Below are 21,587 nucleotides of genomic sequence, written 5' to 3'. Positions count from 1 at the left end.
CTCCCAGCTCACTGAAAGCTGGATAGGCCTCTGGCGGTGGTTCCCAAGTGTTCTGAGTTGTGTTGCACTAAGACACAAGACTCAAACTGAACCAGAGTGGGGGCTGCACTTACCAGCCCTGACTGGTGCATCGGCCCGTCGGCTTACAAGGAATTTGCAGGGCTGGCAGTTCAGAAAAAGGCATTTTTACTTAAACAGAGCACAACTGATATCAGACTTGGTGACACACAACAAACACAGACCTGCCCAATGCCATTGAAGTCACCTGTAAAAATACCTGTATGTCCTCTCCCCCCACACACACACACCCCGCAGCGGCACTGCTTTCCACTGCTAGGGCCAATCCTGTTCTGACTATAGGTCTAAGGTTCCCAGGTGCACACCTACCTACCCCCTTTGGGCTAATGAACCCAAGGACTGAGACTTCCACCAGCAGGGCCAGAGGAGGGTCAGTGTGGCTAACAGGCCAGCACTGTCAGAAAGCTCAGTGCACACAGCACCTTAGTGCCTAGTGACCTTCCTGCTTTTCTCTTTTTACAGAATAGTTTTGTCGGCCTGACATAGGAACAGACTGGATTAGTCCATGTAGACCAGTCTCTGCTCTCTGGTACTGGATCCTTCACAGGACCCTGCTGTAGTCAATTAGGGCATAACCCCATGAAAATTTTCCTCCTAATCCTCATTAATTTGCGGTTGGCTTAGGCTCCGAATCACGAAAACTTACAACACTTCCAAAACTTGAAAAAAAAAATCTATGTGGATAACAAGAACTTCCAGAGTCATCCATAGTAAATGTCTAATCTTTTTTTAAAATCCTGCCACGCTCTTGGTCTCAAATGGTATCTTGTGGCAACGAGGACCACGGGGTAACTGTGCCTTGTGTGAAAAGGTGCTCCTCTATTAGTTTTAAATTTACCATCTTTCGATTTCATTATGAGACAAGGTAAGGACAAATTCCTAATCGGCCTACTCTAACCCATTCATTCTTTTATATACTGTCATGTCCCATCTCATGCTTCTCCTCTAACATAAACAGCCCCAGGATTTTTCACTTAAGTAGAAGCAAGCCAAAGGGATTGCCTGACATCGCTGCCCAGTCGGTGGCTGTGTCTTCACTAGAGAAAAAGGTGCGTACTTAGTCTGAGTACTTAGGTAATTTGGCTTAACAAAGCATGGTAAAGTGCAAGGGTAGACAAGGCAGCTTGTAGTTTCCACATGGGTTAGCAGGTCCCTTTAAAGATTATGTGTGAGCCTCATCTCTAACTTGACCCGCTAACTCATATGAAAACTGCAAGCTGCCTTGTCTTCGCTAGCATTTTAACTCAAGTTAAGAACACACCTTTTCCCCTTGTGAAGACAAAGCCTCAGTCCCATACCCTCTGGGTCCCCAGGACTTGGCACTAACCAACAGACCTCGTAACCTTACAGGGTTTGATACCAAAGTACGCAGATGAAAGTACACGTTGGGAGGAAAATGTTCAGCAAAGGCCCTGATGGGAGTTTGCACCCCAAATATTGACTATCTATGGCATGTTTGCATCTCAATTAGTCCTATCAAGTGTGCACATCTTACAAGTCAAAATAGGCTTATTCTACCTGCTAGCCCTACATCTTCAGCCTGGGTGCTGAGAGTCAAGCTGGTTTCTTTCCATCTTGCATATCACTGCCAGTAATAAAGGTTCTGCAGGCTAAACAGAGCCTTCAGTAACACTGAGCTACCCCCACTGTCTTCAGATTTTGCTTTCCTTGATAGCTCATAACCCTATTGACTGCAATGGGTGGGACAGACTAGGGCTTAAGAGACCATTCTGATGCACGAGACGGACAGTAACACTCAGCTCTCTCCTTCGGAGCTGTGCTGGCTCTGCAGTGCAAACAGGAGCACAAGGGAAGGAAAACTTTTGTCCTAAAATGAGCAAAGGCAATTAAGAACCATTGGAGGGAGACTGGTTTGGTTTAAAAAAGAAGGTCCTATTTTTACACAGTCCTTTTTAAAGAGGAGAACAACACTTTAAGGAAAACCTGAATTCCTACCTTCCACAGAAAAGCCTAAAATTTAGCTTAGATAAAAAGAGGTCCATAATCTGTGGGAAGCAGGACTTATTGGGGGCGTTTCTCCTTCTCCCTCACCACCCCTACACGATGGCCCATGCTCAGGCCAGCCAACAGCACCCATTTCATTCCAGGTGAGCTTTTGAGGCAGGACCAGAAGGGCATATTGAGATGGACACAGTTAGAATTCAATAGAATCCCCCCTCCCATGCTCCCCAGCTCAGCCAGCTGCAGTTGTGGGGGCTCCAGTATTCTCAATTATCACCGAGTTCTACTGCAGACCAGCCCCGCACAATGAGCCAGCAGCTCAGCTCCCTTATCACAAACTGAATCATAAACAATCATTAAGTAAAACCAGGCAGCAGCGTTTGTCTTTTAACTGAGCAAGCAGCTCCAAGGAACCCTCCCCAGGGTGAGTGCAGCTAGACACACAATGCATGGACACTGTCATTCCCAGTTCAGCCTTACCTCTCGCACCATGCAGGCTGCCCCAGGCTTCTTCTAGTTTACTCCCTTGGTTGGGAGGACAGAAAAACAAATCTTTGGAAAACCCATTCTGTCCTCTGTGTGCTTGGCCCTTGTAATCCAGAAGGGTTAGACGTGGCTGGCAGGAAAAGGGTTGCTTGGGGCAGGAGATTGGTGGAGTGGTGTCTATTTTCTTCCCCAATTCTCCTATGTTGTTCTGGGATGGAGCTTGTTGTCTTCAGTGGCAGCTGCTGTCTCTGCTGGTCTAAGCACTAGCCCGCTCAGTCTGTTAGCTCCAGCTACCCCTGTTAAGGTGGATCTCAATCCATCAGCTGCAGAATTGTTATTTTTCTGCCGGTCCAGCTCAGCCTCCCTGCCTCGGACAACACACTTGTTCTGTCTGCTCAGTGTGAATGGAGCAGAGACACAAGAAGAAAGAGGAGGAGCCGGGGAAAACAGCCATGCATTTGTTTAACCCTTCTCTCACTCTTTCTGTCCTGACTGTTTGGGTTCTTCAGACTGAGAGATAAGCGTAGCCAGCCAGAGAGTGATCCATCACCTAGCAATGTCCTTGCAATTCTTGTTCTGCCCAAAACCCTAGTGCTCCCTTAAATTGACAGGCCACATTAAAAAAAAAGCCTCACCATTTCCAGTTAATTTGCTTTCATCTTTTTGGTTAGAATTTCCCAATCCCCAACCAGCTTCAAATGAATCTTTAGGCCATAAATACCTGACTGGGGGGCTTAGCCCAGCCTGAAGAGGTTTGGACACACGTGCATTTCAAATCGGTGTTGATTCAAGCTGTCTTGGTTAGGGTGTATTTTTCAGCTTGTTTTGGTCTGCCCTTTGTTTCATTGTTTGTTGGGATTTCTAAAATGCTGTCACAGCACGGGCGAGATGTCTCTAACCCCACAGATCTCTGTGGAGAGCACTGGTAAAAACCGCTTCTCACCACACTGTTATGGGCACTGTCCTGCAGTGTTATGACAATCCCTGAAATGGAAAACTTTCCACTTTGTTTCAATCCACGGGTCAGTTTCCTTTTATTTTTTTTTTCAAAGCGTCACCGCATTTTCATCCATGGCAAAGGTTGCACTTTCCTAAGGAATGGAACAAACCTCAAAAAACAAAAAAATGCCAAAATAGATAAAAAGCCTCCCCCCCCTTTCCATGACGTTCATGCCTGAATGCTCAGGGGTGACGCTATTTCAGGCATGTCGTATTATTTATATTTCACTATATTTATATTCATTAAAGAAGTCATGCATGGACAGAGCTCTCTGACTTCAAAAGGCAGGAAAAGGGCAGTCACAGCTTAAACTGAACTTTCTGGAGAGAAATATAGACTGGGAGGAAGGGAATATATATATATATATATATATATATATATATATATATATATATATATATATAGTCGGTATGCCTATTCCATTATAACATTCCAATCTGAAGTGTCTGCCCCCTCTGCCCAGCCCCCAACCACAATCCTAACCCTTCCTATGGGAGGACTCTAGAGAGGACAGCAGCAAGCTCACAGATGTGATACAGGAACCAGAGTGGCAAAGATCATAGCCAATTACTGCACAGAGAGACTACATGACGAGGCCCATAGGAGCATGCGTGCTGTATGCATGGGCAGCAAAATCAGCCCTTTAAAGGAAATTCTTCCTGGGGAAAGAAACGTGGACCTCAGCTTCTTCCTTTCCAACAAACTGGCCGGCTGTTGCTCTTAGCGAACTTGACAGAGGCAGGCTTTCCAGCTTTGGAGAGCAATGGAAGCTGGTGGCTTTGGATTGATGGACTCTATCCATAACCTCCCGAGGTGATTTGTTGGAGTTCCTAGATCCCCCAAGTAGTTTTCTACCTCATGTCAAACCCAGGTTTCCCCAAACTTTAGAGTCCTTGGAAAGATTCTAGTATTAGCAATTGCAGTCTGTATTCCAGAAAGAACAGGCAGGAACCATCAGCTGCTGTCCTTGAAATGCTGAAGCAAATATGTCACTCCGGAGTCTGCCCAGGCAATTACACTCACATTTATCCAAGGGACCAGTAAGCATCTGAGATCTCTCCAGATGTTTACACCTAGGTGCCAGTAGAACTACATCTTCAGGAACCCGAGCCTCTCTCCCAGGAGCTTCCATCTCCAAGGCTTTGAACTCATGTTTAGAAGGGTATAATCTCAGACCATGCTTACCAAGTTCATGGTGGTAGTAGCAGCCTATTAGATGAGAGCTCATTAACCATTTCTTGTCTAGAGGAATGGCTTAATTAGAGCAGCTCTCTCAAAGAGGTCTAGATGGTTGTACAGTAGACAAAGTCCCATGTTTGGACCTTCGGATTAGTTGTGAATGTATCCAAGTGTCTCTTTTCCCTCAGAACACTTTGAAGTCCATTTTGAGAGCCAAGGGTGGAGTTTTTCTTTCCCCAGAAAGAGAGTAAAGAGCAACACGATACTTCTGTGTTCCCTTGAGTCAGCTTTTGAACCAGACTCCTCTGGCTTTTTCTAATTCTCTTCAGAGCCAACAATTCAGAAGCACTAAAAAATTCCTCATCACCAGTCGTGAAAATTTCCCTCACCTAGGAGTTAGAGGCATGGGCTGAAGTATGTGTGTGTGTGTGTGTGTGCACGCATGTTGTGAGTTAGTCTGGCTTAGTTTACTTTAGTACTGGTACTCTCCCAAGTTCTTACAAACCAATCCTCACCAAATGGAGTCAACCAAAAACAAGCTGCTGGCAGCAGATAGCACACATTTGCATAGTCATTATCCCTTTTCATCTGGCTGGCCTTGATCAGCAGTGAAATAATGCTGGTCTTAAGAGTTACACACAATTGAGATGAACAGGGTCCCACCTCTCAGAGCTATTGCTTCAGGGTGGCTTCAGACTCATATAGACTTCACTGCATCAGGTCACTCTTGGTTTATACCTTGTAGGTTATTTTTACAACCATCAAGCTAGAGACTTGAATGGAAGATTCTAGAGCACAAGATGACAGCCAGGGCCTCATTATTTAGGCTCCTACCTTCAGCTGAAAGCAATGCAAGTGAGGAGCCTAACTACCTTTGGTCTGGTCTACACTACGGGGGGGGAGGGGTTTGAACTAAGGTACGCGACTTCAGCTACGCGAATAGCGTAGCTGAAGTCGAACTACCTTAGTTCGACTGACTTACCTGTCCAGACGCGGCAGGGTCAAACTCCGCGGCTCCAAGGTCGACCCCGCCACCGCCGTTCGCGGTGGTGGAGTTCCGGAGTCGACCGGAGCGCGTGGGGAGTTCGAACTATCGCGTCTTGATTAGATGCGATAGTTCGAACTCCGAGAAGTCGAACTCACCGCGTCGACCCGCGCGGTAAGTATGGACCTACCCTTTGATGATGTGGGCCGACATCCTCTAAATCACTGTTTCTCAAACTGGGGCCGCTGTTTGTGTAGGGAAAGCCCCTGGCAGGCCTGGCCGGTTTGTTTACCTGCCCCGTCTGCAGGTCCGGCCGATCATGGCTCCCACTGGGCGCAGTTCGTTGCTCCAGGCCAATGCGGGCTGCGGGAAGCGGCGGCCAGTACGTCCCACTGCTCTAAAAGAAATGTCCGCTCATGGAGCCACTGTGAACCTGGCAGTTCAAACACTGTTTTAAGAAGACAAGCAACTGTCTTCACAGCTCAATCCACCGTGCTAACCAGTCCCAGTCTGCTGGGGTGGGAAAAATACTTCAGAGCATAGGGTGCTTCAGGGAATGTGGTCTTTTTAGATATGTCCTACCAGTGTGTCTGAACTCAGGGCTGTAAGGCACTGTTGGCCTTAAAGGATGCCTGGTTGCAAATAAATAATACTAATACTAATAACACCCAGTGCTTATATAGCACTTTTCATCAGTAGATCTCCAAGCACTTTACAACCTTCAATGTATTTATCCTGACAACACGCCTGTGAGAGACGGACGAACTCCTATCTCCATAGCGCAATGGGGAACTGATAGCAAAGCCCATCCTACTCCAGTCTAGAGCCGGCTGAGCTAGTTACAAACAACCAAACCTTGCCCCTTTTTCTGTCGAAACGATCTGGGAACGGGCCCCATGTGGCCACGTTTTACAGGGGACTCAACTCAGATGTATTGTATGATGACTTCAATCAAATATTTCAGCTGATGGGCGCTTGTTTTTTATTTAAAAAAAAAGAATCCATTGAAAATTTTATAAGCTAGAAATGTTCATAGCCTGCAATCTGGGGTGATGGAGAGAGAAAACCTGCATCTGAACTGACTGGTTTGCTATAGCTGCACCTTTAAATGGAAAGACACTCCCCTCCCCAGCTGGTGAGCCAGTTTGTGTCCAGGTGCAGCCTGGTCACACCATGTGCTCTCTCTCATGGATACTTTACTTCTGTTCTCACTGTTCTTCTTCTGTTAACGCTAGGCAAGGCTCACTCCGACTGAACACACACGGTTACTTTTTATGTATGGAAAAACGATAAGAGCAAACATCTTTTTTAAAAACCTTTGTTTCTTTCAGCTCCTAGGTGCCAAAGATGGTCCCATATCAGCGAGAGTTTGTCATCTATTCACTACAACTATTACTCTAAGTATTTGTTCTTCGTAATTGCTTATTCGCACCATGTGTCACATGGCATTGTCTTCCAGATGCACACAGAGCTCTCCAGATGCCACTGATCACTTCTGGCATTGTTCAGCATGTGCATAAGCATTCACAACCCTGGCTCTTCCCACAAACACACCTGCAAATAAACATATTTGCCGAAAGCAAACCCCAGGAGTCAGGAACACCAAAGACAAATATTTGAACAAGACACAGGTGATGGAGCTTCCCTTGACATACTATTTCACAATCCAAGAGGACCTCCCTTTCGGGAAGCATCTGGGCACTCATTAACATGATGAAATTAAGGAAAGGAAAAGCTAAAATGCCGGATTAATCTTTTGTGGGCCCTGGTGCCCAGACCGTGGCCCCACCCCCGCTCCGCCAGCGCTGCACCCCAAGGCCCCGCCCTCACTCAGCCCCTTGCCCCCAAGGCCGTGCCTGCACCCTGCCCTGAGGCCCCACCCACTGCTTGCATAGGGAGGGGCGAAGAGGAGCACTCACTAGTAAAAACAAAAGTCAGTGCCTGTGGCTTCCATTGTAAATCTCCTCTGCTCAAAAACTGGCCTCATTTTGCTCATTATCAAGCACATGTTCACTCTCTTGGACTCAGAAGGTCACGTTCAGTTAAAAACGGGGCCTGTCCTTGAATGAACAGTGTGGATTTGTCACTTGTTTGTGGAACCGGTGCAATTGTTTCCCCTCCAGTCACATTAGCTTTCACTTTCACCAGCTGAATCTCCTCCTGGGACAGCCAGAGAGTCAAACATTCCTCGAGTTTCAGATCGAGTCTAACCTCCTGCACATGACAGGTCACTGCATTTCATCCAGTAACCCCTGTACTGAGCCCAGTGACTATTCTGCCTGTTGGCACTACAGATCCCTGTGCATGGGCAGCGGGTAATGGATGCTGGGGGAGGATAAGCCTCCCCAAACCTCCACTAATGCTCCCCACTGTAGCCCCAGGGCCAGGCTGAGATGGGGCTCAGAGCTCCTCTGGGTGACGAGGGCTCAGGGCTCTGCTCCAGCCAGCTGGCTGGGACTCGGGGCCCCTCTGGACTGCTCCGGGCACTGGTGAGCTGGCCTGGGTTCAGGGCTGAACCGGAAGGCCAGCCAGCGAGTGGGAGGGTGCAGGGGGTAGAGCGGGGTTGGGGCCTTGGGCAGAGGAGGCAGGGGTTAGCCTCCCTTCACGGAGGGTGCACACATTGTCCATGGTGCTGTTTGAGTTACCCCTACCTAGGTAAGCAAGAGATCTCTTTGTTCTTCTGCCAGAAAGTGGGGGGGGGGAGGATTTTACCTCCCTTGGCCCCTGGCTCCCTGCCTCCCCCTTTATTAACAAAGGGTTTTTTTGGAGTGGGAGGAAAATGCCAGGGCCCGTGTCTCCACGCTGTCACCCTTCAGCCCCAGCCCTCTGGCAGCCCAGTTCCCGCAGGAGTCACAGAGCATGTGCCCTGACTGCCACTGCCCCAGCACCCTCCCTAGGGGGAAGCCTGCCCAGAGCAGAGGGGGACCCCTTACACGGTCTCCCTCGAGCAACTTGCTGGGAGCTCTGTGAAGGCTGAAGCGCTTGAGTGTTTAAATCCCCAAGGCCATGCCAGCCTTGAGGACAGAGAAACCCCACTTGTTCTGGGCTCTTATTCCTTAACTGTGCTTGGCACGTCAGTCCCAAGGCGACAGCTGCCTTGCCCATCCTATAGAGGCAGGCTCTCCTTGCAGTAATTTTGCTGGGCTGGGTGGAGGAGCGTGACTGGCTCCCAGCCTCTGCCTTCTCCCACCTTGGGGCTCGGATGCCTGCACAGGAGCGTCCAGAGCAGCGAGAAGATGTATGCAGCCTCTCCTCACCTCCCCCAGCCACATCCACAGGCTTCCCTTCCCCTCCCACCACAGAAGCCAAGGGGAACATGACACTTGCTGACAGATTCAACCCAAAACCCCACTTATAAACCTCCCCAGACTTCGCTGGTCCTTCACTGACCTTTGCCACTTAGGCCCAGCTCCACCCTCCTAACTCCCTTGGTGGGTATGTCTACCCTGCATCTGGGTTGAGCCTCCCAACCTGGGCAGACAGACTCGCCCTAACATGCTAAACATGGCAATGTGGATGCTGCAGTCAGATGCTCAAACCTACCCAGCCTCCTAGCCCTGAGAGCCCGAGCTCCAGCCCAAGCCGCAACGGCCACACTGCTCTTTTTAGAGCACTAGTGTGAGCCAAGCTAGCATAAATCTGCCCACCTACTGGGATTTGAAAGTGCTCCCCATTCACTATCAGTTTACCAGTTAATTTCTCTCCCCGATGTGCTGTTTTTTCTCTCTCCCAGATCAGGAATGAAGCACTGAATAGAACTGACCCCCACTGCACCCCAGTGGACATCTTTTCACTCATCCCAAGTCTACGCATTTCTTCCTTTAGGACTTTAAGCCAATCTCAATCCACAAGACACTGCTCACAGCCCAGCCACTCTGACGCCACATCTTATGAAAGTCTCCCTCTCAAAATTAATTCATGTCCTAAAATCTAAATGTATGCTGGCTATTGCGGCCCCTTCAGCCACTGGCTTTGCAAGCCTGTCCAAAAAAGCAATCAAATTTGTCTGGAAAAAGTTATTCTTTGCAAGCCTGAGCTACTGATTAGTCATGGGTCTGGTGCCCAGTAGGTGGTGAGTAAGTCTTTTTCGCTCTAATTTTTAGGAAGATTGGTAAAGATCACAAACCACTAATGCTACAGACATAATTATCTGAGCAGGGAACCCACTGCAGGGGTAACGGCTGCAGCTACTCCTACGGCACCGGTAGGTTAATAGCTCGATGACTAAAAAGGTGCTGAACGTGAACAGAATAGCCAACCACTGACTGATTGGCACTTAGCAGCCAGCACTCAAGCCCTTTTGCCCAACGTCACCTGAATGCAGAGGCGTTACCCCAGGTGGGCTCTCACGCTCTCGTTTTATCTTGGTGAAACTAGTGATTTGGGGGTGGAGGTTACATTGGTGTGAGTGAAATCAGAATCTCCTCCCTTGCGGTTCAGAGGGAAGAGAGAGTCCTTTGTGCCAAAGAACAGCTGGGTGACAGGGGACCACCGCCCACCCTCTGCACAGCCTCTGCAGATATCAGCTTCAAGCGCAGAATAGTGGAGTGACACACACCACCTGACTGGAAGGGTAGTGATCTGGATCGACAGCCCACACAAAGGTTCTTGCCAAAGGCGCGCGCGTGTGTGTGTGTGTGTGTGTGTGTGTGTGTGTGTGAGAGAGAGAGAGAGAGAGAGAGACAGTTAACACACCCACACATTTCATTTGGTGGGGAACTTTAACTCAGAACTGCTTGGTTGGACTTCTGAAAGTCACGCTACATCTGTGCGAGCATTTATGCCGCTTTCATCCTGGTTCAAAGCATTAGCAGGAGCAACACCACGTGCATGCCGGGAATAAAATAAAATCAGGAATCTGAAGTCTGAATCTTCTCTGAACAAGGAAATAACTGCTGGCATCCTGGAGCCCAAGGGAGTTAGGTGCACAATGTCCTGTGAATTCACTAGGACTTGGCTGCTTAACTGCTCTAAAAAATTGCAAAAATCCCTCCTGACTGCTCAGAAGCTGGGGCAACCTGTAGCACCTGCTATCGTTGAGGTTGCAAAGCAGGGCCCAGCACAACCCCACCGCACTGAATCGTTCCTACAGGGTCTCTCCTGGAAAGAACATTTGTTTTTTTAAATCTGAGCAAAATCCACTCAGGAGTCTGAGCTCAGCAAGGCTGGGAAAGAAAAGCAGCACATCCTCCCATTTCTAGGAGAGTTCTGGCTGCAGGGTTAGCATGGACCTGGACTGTTCCCTGAGGCCTGCTTCCTTGGTTTGGCTTGCAGGCATAAGCTGGCGGTGGTTTAACGTACACGATTGTTTGGAAACTGCACAGGGCATGTACCTCTATGCTCAGTTAGGGAATTTAAGTATTACTAATTGGCTTAATCCCCCCAGGTGGGCACAGGGAGCACAGTTTGCCCGCACTCCTGCTCTGGTGCTAGGAGGACAGTTGCGTCAAAAGTGACCTCAGCCCTCAAGGAAGGGCAGGAGTTGACTGGCTTGCCAGGGCTCCATAGATGCCCCAGTGCTTGAGGAGAGACAGTGATTCAGTGCATCTCCTAGGAGCAGCCCCTGTATTGTCAGTGCCTTGGCTAGCCCAGCCCACTTGATGAGCTGTGGTGAGCAGCTCCAGGACCTTGGGCAGAGCAGGAATTGTGGGAGGTTTGCCCCACTGGCCTCCATCCATCCAGACTTTCGGCTGCCAGGGGTTCTAAACACAGGTCCTGCTGGCTGAGTGAATCAGAATTGATAGCTTTAAAACTGCTGAGGTGCTTCAAACTTGGCTTGTTTATGTAGATCTCACTGAGACCAAACAAGTCAACTAAGCTTGAATGCAATTATTTCAGTAGCTTTGGAATTCTAAATTTTCATCTTAATCCTCATGCACTTATATGCATGGTGCCCAGTGTACCTATGTGTTTAGAAAAGGGTACTCACCCAGAAGCACAACTTCAGTAGAAAAACTTTGTCACATCCAAGCATTACACCTCTGTCCTCCCCCGCCCTTGAGATTTTCTCTATTCCTTGCAATTCTTTTCCCTCACTCTTTTCCCCTCCCCTTGGAATTTCCCCCTGCTTCTGTCCAGTGGGCTGAGCAGGGGTCGCAGTGACTTGGGGAGAGGGCCGACCGATGTGGAGCCTCTCCTTGGAGCATGGGCTGAAGGGCTCTGAGACAATGGTGGTGGCAGCAGTGGGTGAAGGAAGAGGAAGGGTTCTGTTTCCTGTGCTTAGTCAGTTATGAGCTCCCTTCTCATCACCTCTTGCATGGCTCCCCCCAGCCCATTTTTCACCAGAGGGGTCATCAGTAAAAAGTCAGCATTTGCCAGACGTTACCAAACCTTGGTACATCATATCCCACTGTTTTTACCTACACATGAAATTGGCAATAACTGCATCACTGCTGGAGGTAACTGTGAACCTTTTCATGGCAACCACTACCTGTAGAACGCCAACATACTCAACAGGATCCGTGGCTTCTCTGCACCCCAAAAATCAGACAATACGTTTAGGGGAGTGATAAATGAAGGGGGTGGGTAGCTCTCATTTATGGACACCCAGCCAGCCAGTTAGCTATAAAGTCCCTTTTGGTGGCTGTTCTCTGCTTGTTTTACCTGTAAAGGGTTAAAAAAGTCTCCCTGCATAGGTAAAAGAAAGGGAGTGGGCACCTGACCAAAAGAGCCAATGGGACGGCTAGAATTTTTAAAAATTAAAACAAAACTCCCCTTTGTGGGTCTGTTGTTCTCCACGGAGGGGGGGGAACAGGGCAGCAGTTATGCCGTGAGAAGCTAAAGGCCAGGTATGAAAATCATCAGAATCATACCTAGAAATTGCTTATATGAAAACCCAGATATGTAAGTAGATCAGAAAATGTGTAGAAAGACACAATTAGGTTTATTTTGTTTATTTCTTATGGCTTGTGGATTCCACTGTGCTAACCCCAGATGCTTTTGTTGCTTGTAACCTTTAAGCTGAACCCCCCGAAAATGATTTTGGGTGCTTAATTATTGGAATTGCTCTTTTAAAAATCTAGCAGTAGCCTGAGTTTTCAGATGTATTTTCTTTCTTTTTGTTTTTAATAAAATGTACCTTTTTTAAGATCAGGATTTGTATTTTTGTGTCCTAAGAGGTTTTGTGCACGTTTTTTAGTTAGCTGGTGGCAACAGCTGATTTCTTTGTTTTTCTTTCTCAGCTCTTCCTCGGAGTGGAGGTGAAAGGGCTTGTGGGTATCCCACAGGAAGAAATTCCCAAGTGCGCCTTCCTGGGTTCCAAAGGTTTTGTATTTGGGTGGTGGCAGCATCTACCCATCCAGGGTCAAAGAGAAGCTGTGACCTTGGGAGTTTAATACCAGCCTGGGGTGGCCAGTATGAATTTTTAGAATCCTCCTGGGCCCCCACCTTCCGCACTCGAAGTGCCAGAGTGGGGAATCAGCCTTGACACAGGGCCTCAATACCGAGTTACAAGCTTGATCTCAGGCCCCCCAATTTTGAACCTTGTGACTACAATTCCCACCCCAATCTCTCCAGGCAGGACAGTTAAGTGGATCCCAAGTGGTCCAGTTTGAATCCAAGTGTTTTCTCTGCAGTTTTGCAAATTCAGTCTGGACCAACTCGCTTTGTCTCCCTCTTCAAGGAGTACAATCCCCTTCATTCGTGTGTACGTATGGATAATTGTTCTCTTTTGCCACAGAGGGCAGGACAAAAGGCAATGGGGTCAAACTACAGCACAGCAGCTTTAGATTAAATCTCAGGAAAAACTTCCTAACTGTAAGAACAGTAGGGCAATGGCACAGACACCTAGGGAGGCTGTGGAAGCTCCTTCACTGAAGGTTTTCAAAAGGAGGCTGGAGCCATCTGTCTCGGATGTGTCACACCCAACAAATCCTGCGTTTTGGCAGGGGGTTAGACTAGATGACCATTGCAGTCCCTTCTAACCCTATGCTTCTATGATAATAACTACACTTACACACTCTGAAGATTTCTGCTAGGGTCTGGCTGGCTTGGCATGATTTGGTTCACAGAATTGTTTATTATTCATTAGGAGTGGGAGCATCTCACAATGCAGCCGTTACTTAGCCTGGGATCTCTGTTCCTGACTGGTGGTGATTATGACAGAGACAAGACAGGCGTGGAGTCCACAGTTTCTCATTGTGTTCAGTCTGCTCCTGCACTAAACACATTGTACAAGACTGACCCAAGGAAGCCATTTGCAAGTAGAAACTGTCGTGCTTCTGTAACATCTCTAGCATTCAAGTGCTACTGTAATAACAGATTACTCTAAAATCAGCATTAGTGCTCCTTCTGTCCTCAACTCCAATAGCCCACTCTGCACCTGCATCAACCCATTCTCCACCACAACCTCCCACACAATCTGCCTTTTTACCCAGCTGTCAGCATCCTGCTAGACCCAGTCAGCTCAGACCATTCAGAGAGCAAATATCTAACTCTCCAAGATGACCCAAATAGATAAAAAAAACAAAGTCTGAGTTTAATCATCACTAAAATTAGAAAAACTAAACATCCAGAGCAACAAAAACAGAAACAGTGCAACAGCTGATTAATGCTCCCCTTGAAGAAAAATAGAAACAATGATGGGCTCAAGTGACGTCAGCATTCAGTGTAAGACTCAAAGAGACAATCCACTTGAAGTATGGTCAATTTCAAAAACTAAATTCAAAATAACTTCAGATCTGCACTGGAATCCCTCTGGCAACTTCTGTGGTTTTAAAATCACATTTTCCTCTTTTTTATTTCTTTTTTAAACTCTGCTCTCTCATTGTGTGAAACACACACACACAACTGGGGGAACTTACTAAGGGCCTTCACAGCCCACTGAAGGCAGTGGGAAGATGGGTTGGATTTGGATCAGAGCAAAACAGACTGTGTCCAGGGCTGTCAAATCCACAAATAAACTGAAGAATTGGAGGAAAATATATATTTTCCCTCTTATCTGTTATGCTGACCACAGGCACTCACTGTAACAAACTGACACAATTCAGATAGATATTTATGTTGAGGCTGCCTTTTGTCTAATGTTGATTTTCAATAAGTCTTGCAGCACTGGGGAAGTTCCAGAAGATGGGAAGAAAGCTAATGTTGTGCCAATTTTAAAAAAAGGTAAACGGGATGACCTGGGTAATTATAGGCTCGTCAGCTTGACTTCGATCCCGGGCAAGATAATAGAGCGCTTGATACGGAGGGTAATGTAATTAATGCAAACAAACATAGGTTTATGGAAAATGGATCCTGTCAAACTAATTTGATATCTTTTTTGATGAGATTACAAGTTTGGCTGATAAAGACAATAAGGTTAATGTAATATACTTAGACCGGAAATTGTATGGAGGGCCAGTTAAGGAAGGGGGTCGTGGCCCGGCCCCCACCTGGGACTGCTGCCCCATCCAACCCCCCCTGTTCCCTGACAGCTCCTCTGGGACCCCTGCCCTATCCACACACCCCTGCTCCCTGTCCCCTGCAGCCCCTGGACCCCCACCACCCCATCCACCCCCTCCTCTCATTCCTGACAGCCCCCCCTGGGACCCCTGCTCCAACCACCCCCGCTTCTCCCTGTCCCCTGACTGCCCCCCCGCCACCCCATCCAACCCCTCCTCCTTCCTGACAGCCCCCTGGGACCCCTGCTCCATCCACCCCCGCTTCTCCCTGTCCCCTGACTGCCCCCCCCGCCACCCCATCCAACCCCTCCTCCTTCCTGACAGCCCCCCGGGACTCCTGCTCCATCCACCCCCACTTCTCCCTGTCCCCTGACCGCCCCCCCGCCCCCCCATCCAACCCCTCCTCTCATTCCTGACAGGCCCCCGGGACCCCTGCTCCCATTCAACCCGCTGTTTCCCCCCCGACCACCATCCACACCCCGCTCCCTGCCCCCTTACCACACTGCCTGGAGCACTGCTGGCTGGCAGTGCTACAGCCACGCTGCCCCAGGAGCTCACAGCCCCTCCGCCCAGAGCATTGCACCGGCGGCAGAGCGAGTGAGCTGAGGCTGCGAGGGAGGGGGGACAACAGGGGACGGGCCAGGGGCTAGCCTACTGGACCAGAGCTCGGGGGCTGTAGTTAGCCCACCCCTGTAATTGACTACCAAAATTCTGCACCAAAAAATTCAAAATTCTGCATATTTTATTTGTCAAAATAATGCAATATAATCACACCAGTTTCAATTGTTTTGGTAATTTATTTAAACTATAATGTAGAAAAAAGTCACAATAACTATTCAGCATTTTCTAAACACATGAAAGTTATGTTACAAACACTTGGTAACTAATATCCTGCATTCCAGTTATAATCCTGGATTTTCATTTAAATTACATTAACAAAAACCAAACGGGGGGAAAAAAAGGTAGAATGTCATTTTAAATTGCTCAGACTTCTACACATGAAAGTCATTCAGTTTTCCTAATCATTGTCCTGGACCTGGCTGGGTACTTTGGGAAGTATGTCCTGACATTTGGTTCTGATTGTCCTGACATTTTATTGACTGCTTGGTAAATGTTTTATTTGCCCTCAGAGGCTTTTTTTAAAATTGGTAAGTAAAATAAATCCTGAGCTGTAACCTAACCCCATTGTGCCACTTTGGCACAGGAAAAAAGTGAGAAAGCACATAGATCTTCCTAGCTGAGGATTTCCCTTACTGTCATTTATAATAAAACTCATTTACATCACTCTGGCAATGTAGGGGAATTGACTGAGAATAGGAACAAGGAACAGTTAACTAACAATAGGAACAATAGGCAGGCTGCTACATTTCTGTCTCAGAGCATGAGATCAAAGATGGACAGAGTCTCTCTCTCTCTTGCTTGTCGGCAAGCATGTACATCCAGCCCCGCCCCGCCCCCGATGCATGCATGCCCAGCCCCTCTCCCCAGTCTCTGAAGCTGCTTCAGGCACGCTGGAACAGATGCGCTGCCTGGGATGCAGGGGAAGAGGCACGTGTTCCCCAGCAGATTTTTTTCTGCATAGTGGGGGGGGGGTGGCACAGAAAAATGTGGACCATAGGAATTCTGCGCTCTCTCATGGGTGTAGAATCCCCGCAGGAATAAACTATCACTAAGGCCAGCTTGCCTGGGTGGTGAGATAGACTGGAATGCCCAAGGGGAGTGTCTGTGACTCTATGGTAAGACCGGTATAGTGCTTCAGGAGTTCACATTTGGTACTGGGTTGGTGAAATCTAATTATAGAACATACAGTGAGTTTGGGGTCTCTGCCCTGCTTTTTGACACTTTGCCCTGAGGAGGGCACTCTCGGTCATGAACCACTCCAGACAGCGTGACAGACATTTTGACTAAAAAACTAGAATAATACAAATTAACATGGCCCACACTAAATGGATTAAAACTAGCTAGCGGATAGGTCTCAAAATTAAGCTGTAAACAGGGAATTGTCTCTGAGCAGGTGCGTTTCTAGTGGGGTCCCAAAGGGATCAGTTCTTGGCCAATGCTATTTAATATTTTATCAATGGCCTGTAAGAAAACATTAAATCATCACTGATAAAGTTTGCAGACACAAAAATTGGGGAAGTGGTAAATAACGAAGAGGACAGGTCACTGATATGCAGCGATCTGGATCATTTGGTAAACTGGCAGGGGTGAAAGTAACATTAAGCCCTTACCAGTACGAGGGCCCGGCTCCGGGCCCCTGGAAGGGGCAGGGCCTCAGGTGGAAGGGGTGGGGCTGAGGGTAAGCCTCCCGCAGCCAGCCCATTCACGCTGCCTGTCCAGTGCTGCCTGGGGCTCCAGCAGTGATTTAAAGGGCTCAGGTGCAGCAGCGGCAGCTGGGAGCCCCAGGCCTTTTTAAATCGCCAGCCCCGGGGCAACTGCCCCTCCCCCCCCGTCGGAGGCCTGGCAAAAGGGGCAGTGACATTAAAGTGTAGTAGTAGGATTCTGTTTGTATTTTGTATAATTTAGAATGAAGGATAAAGAATAATAATGTAGCATGTATTAAATGTATTGGTGTATGATTTGACCATATCCTGCCAGCCACCCTTTCTGAAAGCAGAAGGGAATGGCCTAATGGGTGATTGGTAGAGATGCATCAGCCAGAATCTCTGTGCTGATTTCAAGGCAGTGACAGACCTTTTAGGGTCACCACTTAGTTGTAGGTTTAGCATTTTAAAATAAGTAAAAGGATGCAATGGTTGTTTGTTTCTTGCATTGCAATTTGATGTTTCTGTTCAAATGTTCTGTGTAAACCAATTCTGTTTTGTGTGTGAATGAGGAACAGGGCCGGCCTTAGGATTTATGGTGCCTTAGGCGGGATTATTAAACTGGTGCCCCTGTGCCTGTCTTGCTCTTAGAAACACAAACATAAGCTTACAGTATTGGAAAACTTGCCACATGCATGTTACTAAAACCAGTTGAACTTAAGTAAGCACACTGTAATGCTGATGAACTAGCACTAAAAAGTAGCACTATAGAAAAAATTCTGATTTGACAGAATGATGCAAATAATATAATTTTTTTAATTTGTCAACATTTTATTGGAAATTTATATGAAGAGGTATTGAAACAAGGATTAGTTTTTAATTAAAAGCAATCTTTCTGGCTTTTTTGGCTGCAAAATCAGTAATAATGTCATCATATGACAAAGACAAAGTGATATCTTGTTCGATTGCAAGAATAGCAAGACCAGTCAAGTGTTCCTGACTCATTGTAGAGCGGAGATAGTTTTTAATGAGCTTTAGTTTTGAGAAACGCTGTTCTCCTGATGCTACTGTTACAGGAATTGTCAGTAGAATACGAGTGGCAATGTACACATTAGGATAGATATCAACAAGTTTGCTGGTATAAATAAACTGTACAATGTCCATCATCGATTTTGCATGTGGCAACAACTCAATTCTTCGTACAGTTCAAGTCCATTTAAATCAAAATGATTACCATGCTTCAAGAGGCTCTCTAGGTCAGGGGTCCCCAACGTGGTGCCCGCGGGCACCATGGCGCCCACAGGGGCCTCTCAGTGCACCCGCGTACTGGCCGGAGGACGAGCATCTGCCAAAATGGCACCGAAATTTGGTGGCATTTCGGCACCGATGCCTCTGGATGACACTGCTTGCCGCCGAATTTCGGCAGCATTTCGGCGGATGCTCATCCGCCACCACAGTCCTTCATCTGGCGCCCGCCAGACGAAAAAGGTTGGGGACCACTGCTCTAGGTTCTTGCACTTTGTCATTAGTTGCTCTTGTTTTCCTATTTCGTTGAATTTAGTCCCACTCAGCCCACCTGCCAGCTGAGTGTATTGAACCCCAGGCCGACAGCGGGTTGAGTGGCTCAGTCGGAGGTCTCAGCCGCCGGACTGCTCAGCCCGCTGCCAGCCTGGGGTTCCTTGGGGGTCCCCAGGCCAGCAGCGAGTGCTGAATGGGGCTGGCGGCCAGGACCCCAGGTGGCAATGAGGCAGCAGCCGGAACCCCAGAGCAGTGGTGGGCAGAGCCGCTCAGCCCGCTGCTGCGTGTCATCAAAAATCAGCTCACATGCCACCTTTGGCACATGTGCCCTAGATTGCCGACCCCTGCTCTATACACTAGTAAGGAGATGAGCATATTACAGTTGTTGGAGGGCTCTATTTAGCAGTAACAGGGCTATAGGAAAGTCAGTCAACGTTTTTTGTTTCTCTGATGAAAACTGGCCCACTCCCTTCCCCATACCAAACTTGTCACAAATAATTGTCAACAACTTTATTTTCTGTTTTTGGCTAAGATATTGATTTTAAAAAAATTGAAATTGAATTCAGGATTGTTAGCAAGCATTTTTGGCAAACAAATTTGCTCAATGACAATCAAAATGGCAACACAGTACTGCTTTCATGCTTGGCTCACCTCCGCAGCCTGCTGGTTCAACAGCTGCAGTAGAGGAGGAGATAGGTGGAAAATTGCAGGACCCCAAAATCCACCTCTTGGGGTGCAGAGTGGCAACAGCAGCAGCAAACCCTCAGGTCCGATCACATGCCAATGGGCACCACCTCCAGCCCAACGGACCATGGTGAAGTTAGCACAGCATCTGATCTCAGGGACGGGGCACCCATGGAGCCACAGCAGCTCATCCTGCCCTGTGCAGCTCCCCTTGGATGAGATGGATCACTGCCAGCCTGGGGGAGAGACGCGCTCCCCAGCAAGGGTGGCCAGGTCCAGATGTCCTCATTTTATATGGCCAGTCCCGATATTTGGGGCTTTGTCTTATATAGGCACCAATTACCCCCACCTAGAGTGACCAGACAGCAAAAATCAGGACGGGAGGTGGGGGGCAATAGGAGCCTATATAAGAAAAAGACCCAAAAATTGGGACTGTCCCTATAAAAGTGGGACATCTCCTCACCCTACCCCAACCCCCTGTCCTGATTTTTCGCACATGCTATCTGGCTATTCCCAGCCCAGCCCTGTGCAACCATTCCAATCCTGGCTGCCTGTGAGGAAGGGAGTTACTTTCACTGTCATTCCTCAGCAGGTAGGCAGCCAGCCTCACCTCCCCACCAGCACCTCACCCAACACAGCCCTGACAGCCCTCATGCCGGGGGAAAGAGTCACACTCAGAGGTGAGTTCCTTCCCCCACCCCTTCCCAGAGACTTCCCAGCAGCCAATCCCCTCCCTCAGACTGTGCTGCATTCGGCTCTCTAAGAGCAAGACAGGCACAGGGGCACCAGTTTAATAATCCCTCCTAAGGCACCATAAATCCTAAGGACGGCCCTGGCTCCACCAGGGGCGCACGCCCGCCTCCCCTACAACACGCCCCCCCCAACCCGCCCCTCACCTGCCTGCCTCACCTGGCCGCCAGCGCCAGCTAGCAGCAGGAGCCCGGCTCACCGGCTGGGACAACGCACCGCACGCTGCGCCTCCAGCACAGCTCTTAAACGGCTCCCTCCCTGCTCTCCCCCACAGCTTCTGCCCCTGCAGGAGGTGCTGGGCCCTGGGGCCCCCTGTAGTTGGGTGGCCCCATGCCAAGGCACTTTGTGCTTCATTGTAAATCCGCCTCTGATGCAAGGGTGCCAGGAGGTTGCAACACGCCCCTATTGAAATGTCAGAGGAGGGCAGATTGACGACTCTAAACATGAGACAGGCACTTATCAATGGGGACATGATAGCTGTGATCAAAACCAGCATGGGATAACTCCCTGAGAGACTTGATGAAAGAACACGATAACGGATCAGAAGGACAATTTAAGAAAACAAGCAATCGTCAAACAATTGATTACAGCACGAGGGTGCAAAACTCATTGGTTCCAATGAAGGAAAATCTCTATATAAACAGGATGTCTTGCCATGAAACTTTGGGTTCGTCCTGCCAAGACTTCCCCGGAGCATTGTTTCACGACCAATAGAACCTGGCTCCTACTTACCCGTGATCAACCTAGCTGGCCATTAGATTGATCCGGACTCTGGACTGGTAACTATAACATCAACTGGCGGGACAGTGTGTGAGTGTGTGTGTGTGATTCAATGCATATGTTGTATCTTCAATAAACACAGTGTATTGCCTTTTCCCCTGAAAAAGATCCCGTGTGCTTCTTATAAAGCATAACATTTTTGGTGGAGAATTGCAAAAGGGGGAAGACATGCATTGTGATTGTTGAAAATACCGCTAAATGCTGCTAAAAGGTATACCTTACGTATAAAGTGATCGATCATTCAGGTGTGCACACCCCCGGTCGTAAAAGTGCCGAGCAATAGGGGACAATTAGGGTCCTTGCTCCGACCTGTCTGTCGGGGAAAAGTATACAGATAGATAGATAAACTGTTTGTACAAACTGTCTAGGTATATACACCCCCGGTCACAGAGGTGCCGGGCCATAAGGGGGAGGATTAGAGTCCTCGCTCCTACCCATCTGTCGGGGAAAAATTGCATAGGTGAATATACCCTCGGTCGTAGCAGGATCGAGCCCAAAACAAGGGGGCTCAGCATTCCCTC

General features: G+C 48.3%; 1 protein-coding gene across 2 annotated transcripts in view; it reads right to left on the bottom strand.

Moving 5' to 3' along the window:
• DGKG (diacylglycerol kinase gamma) overlaps positions 1–21,587 on the bottom strand; it is a 184,938-nt gene that overhangs the window by 144,389 nt on the left and 18,962 nt on the right. Inside the window, exon 1 of one of the 2 annotated variants that reach the window (XM_045029038.1) lies at positions 2,521–2,838. The exons of the other annotated variant lie outside the window; for it this stretch is intronic. The gene's annotated coding sequence lies outside the window, so the exon portion shown is untranslated. Of the gene's footprint in view, positions 1–2,520; positions 2,839–21,587 lie in introns of those variants that run through there. 2 annotated transcript variants of the gene reach the window in all.

This window comes from Mauremys mutica, chromosome 9 (genome assembly GCF_020497125.1).
Source record: "Mauremys mutica isolate MM-2020 ecotype Southern chromosome 9, ASM2049712v1, whole genome shotgun sequence".
Lineage (NCBI taxonomy): Eukaryota > Metazoa > Chordata > Testudines > Geoemydidae > Mauremys > Mauremys mutica.
Note: the sequence above shows the minus strand (reverse complement) of the source record. Positions and strands in the feature narration are given on the sequence as shown.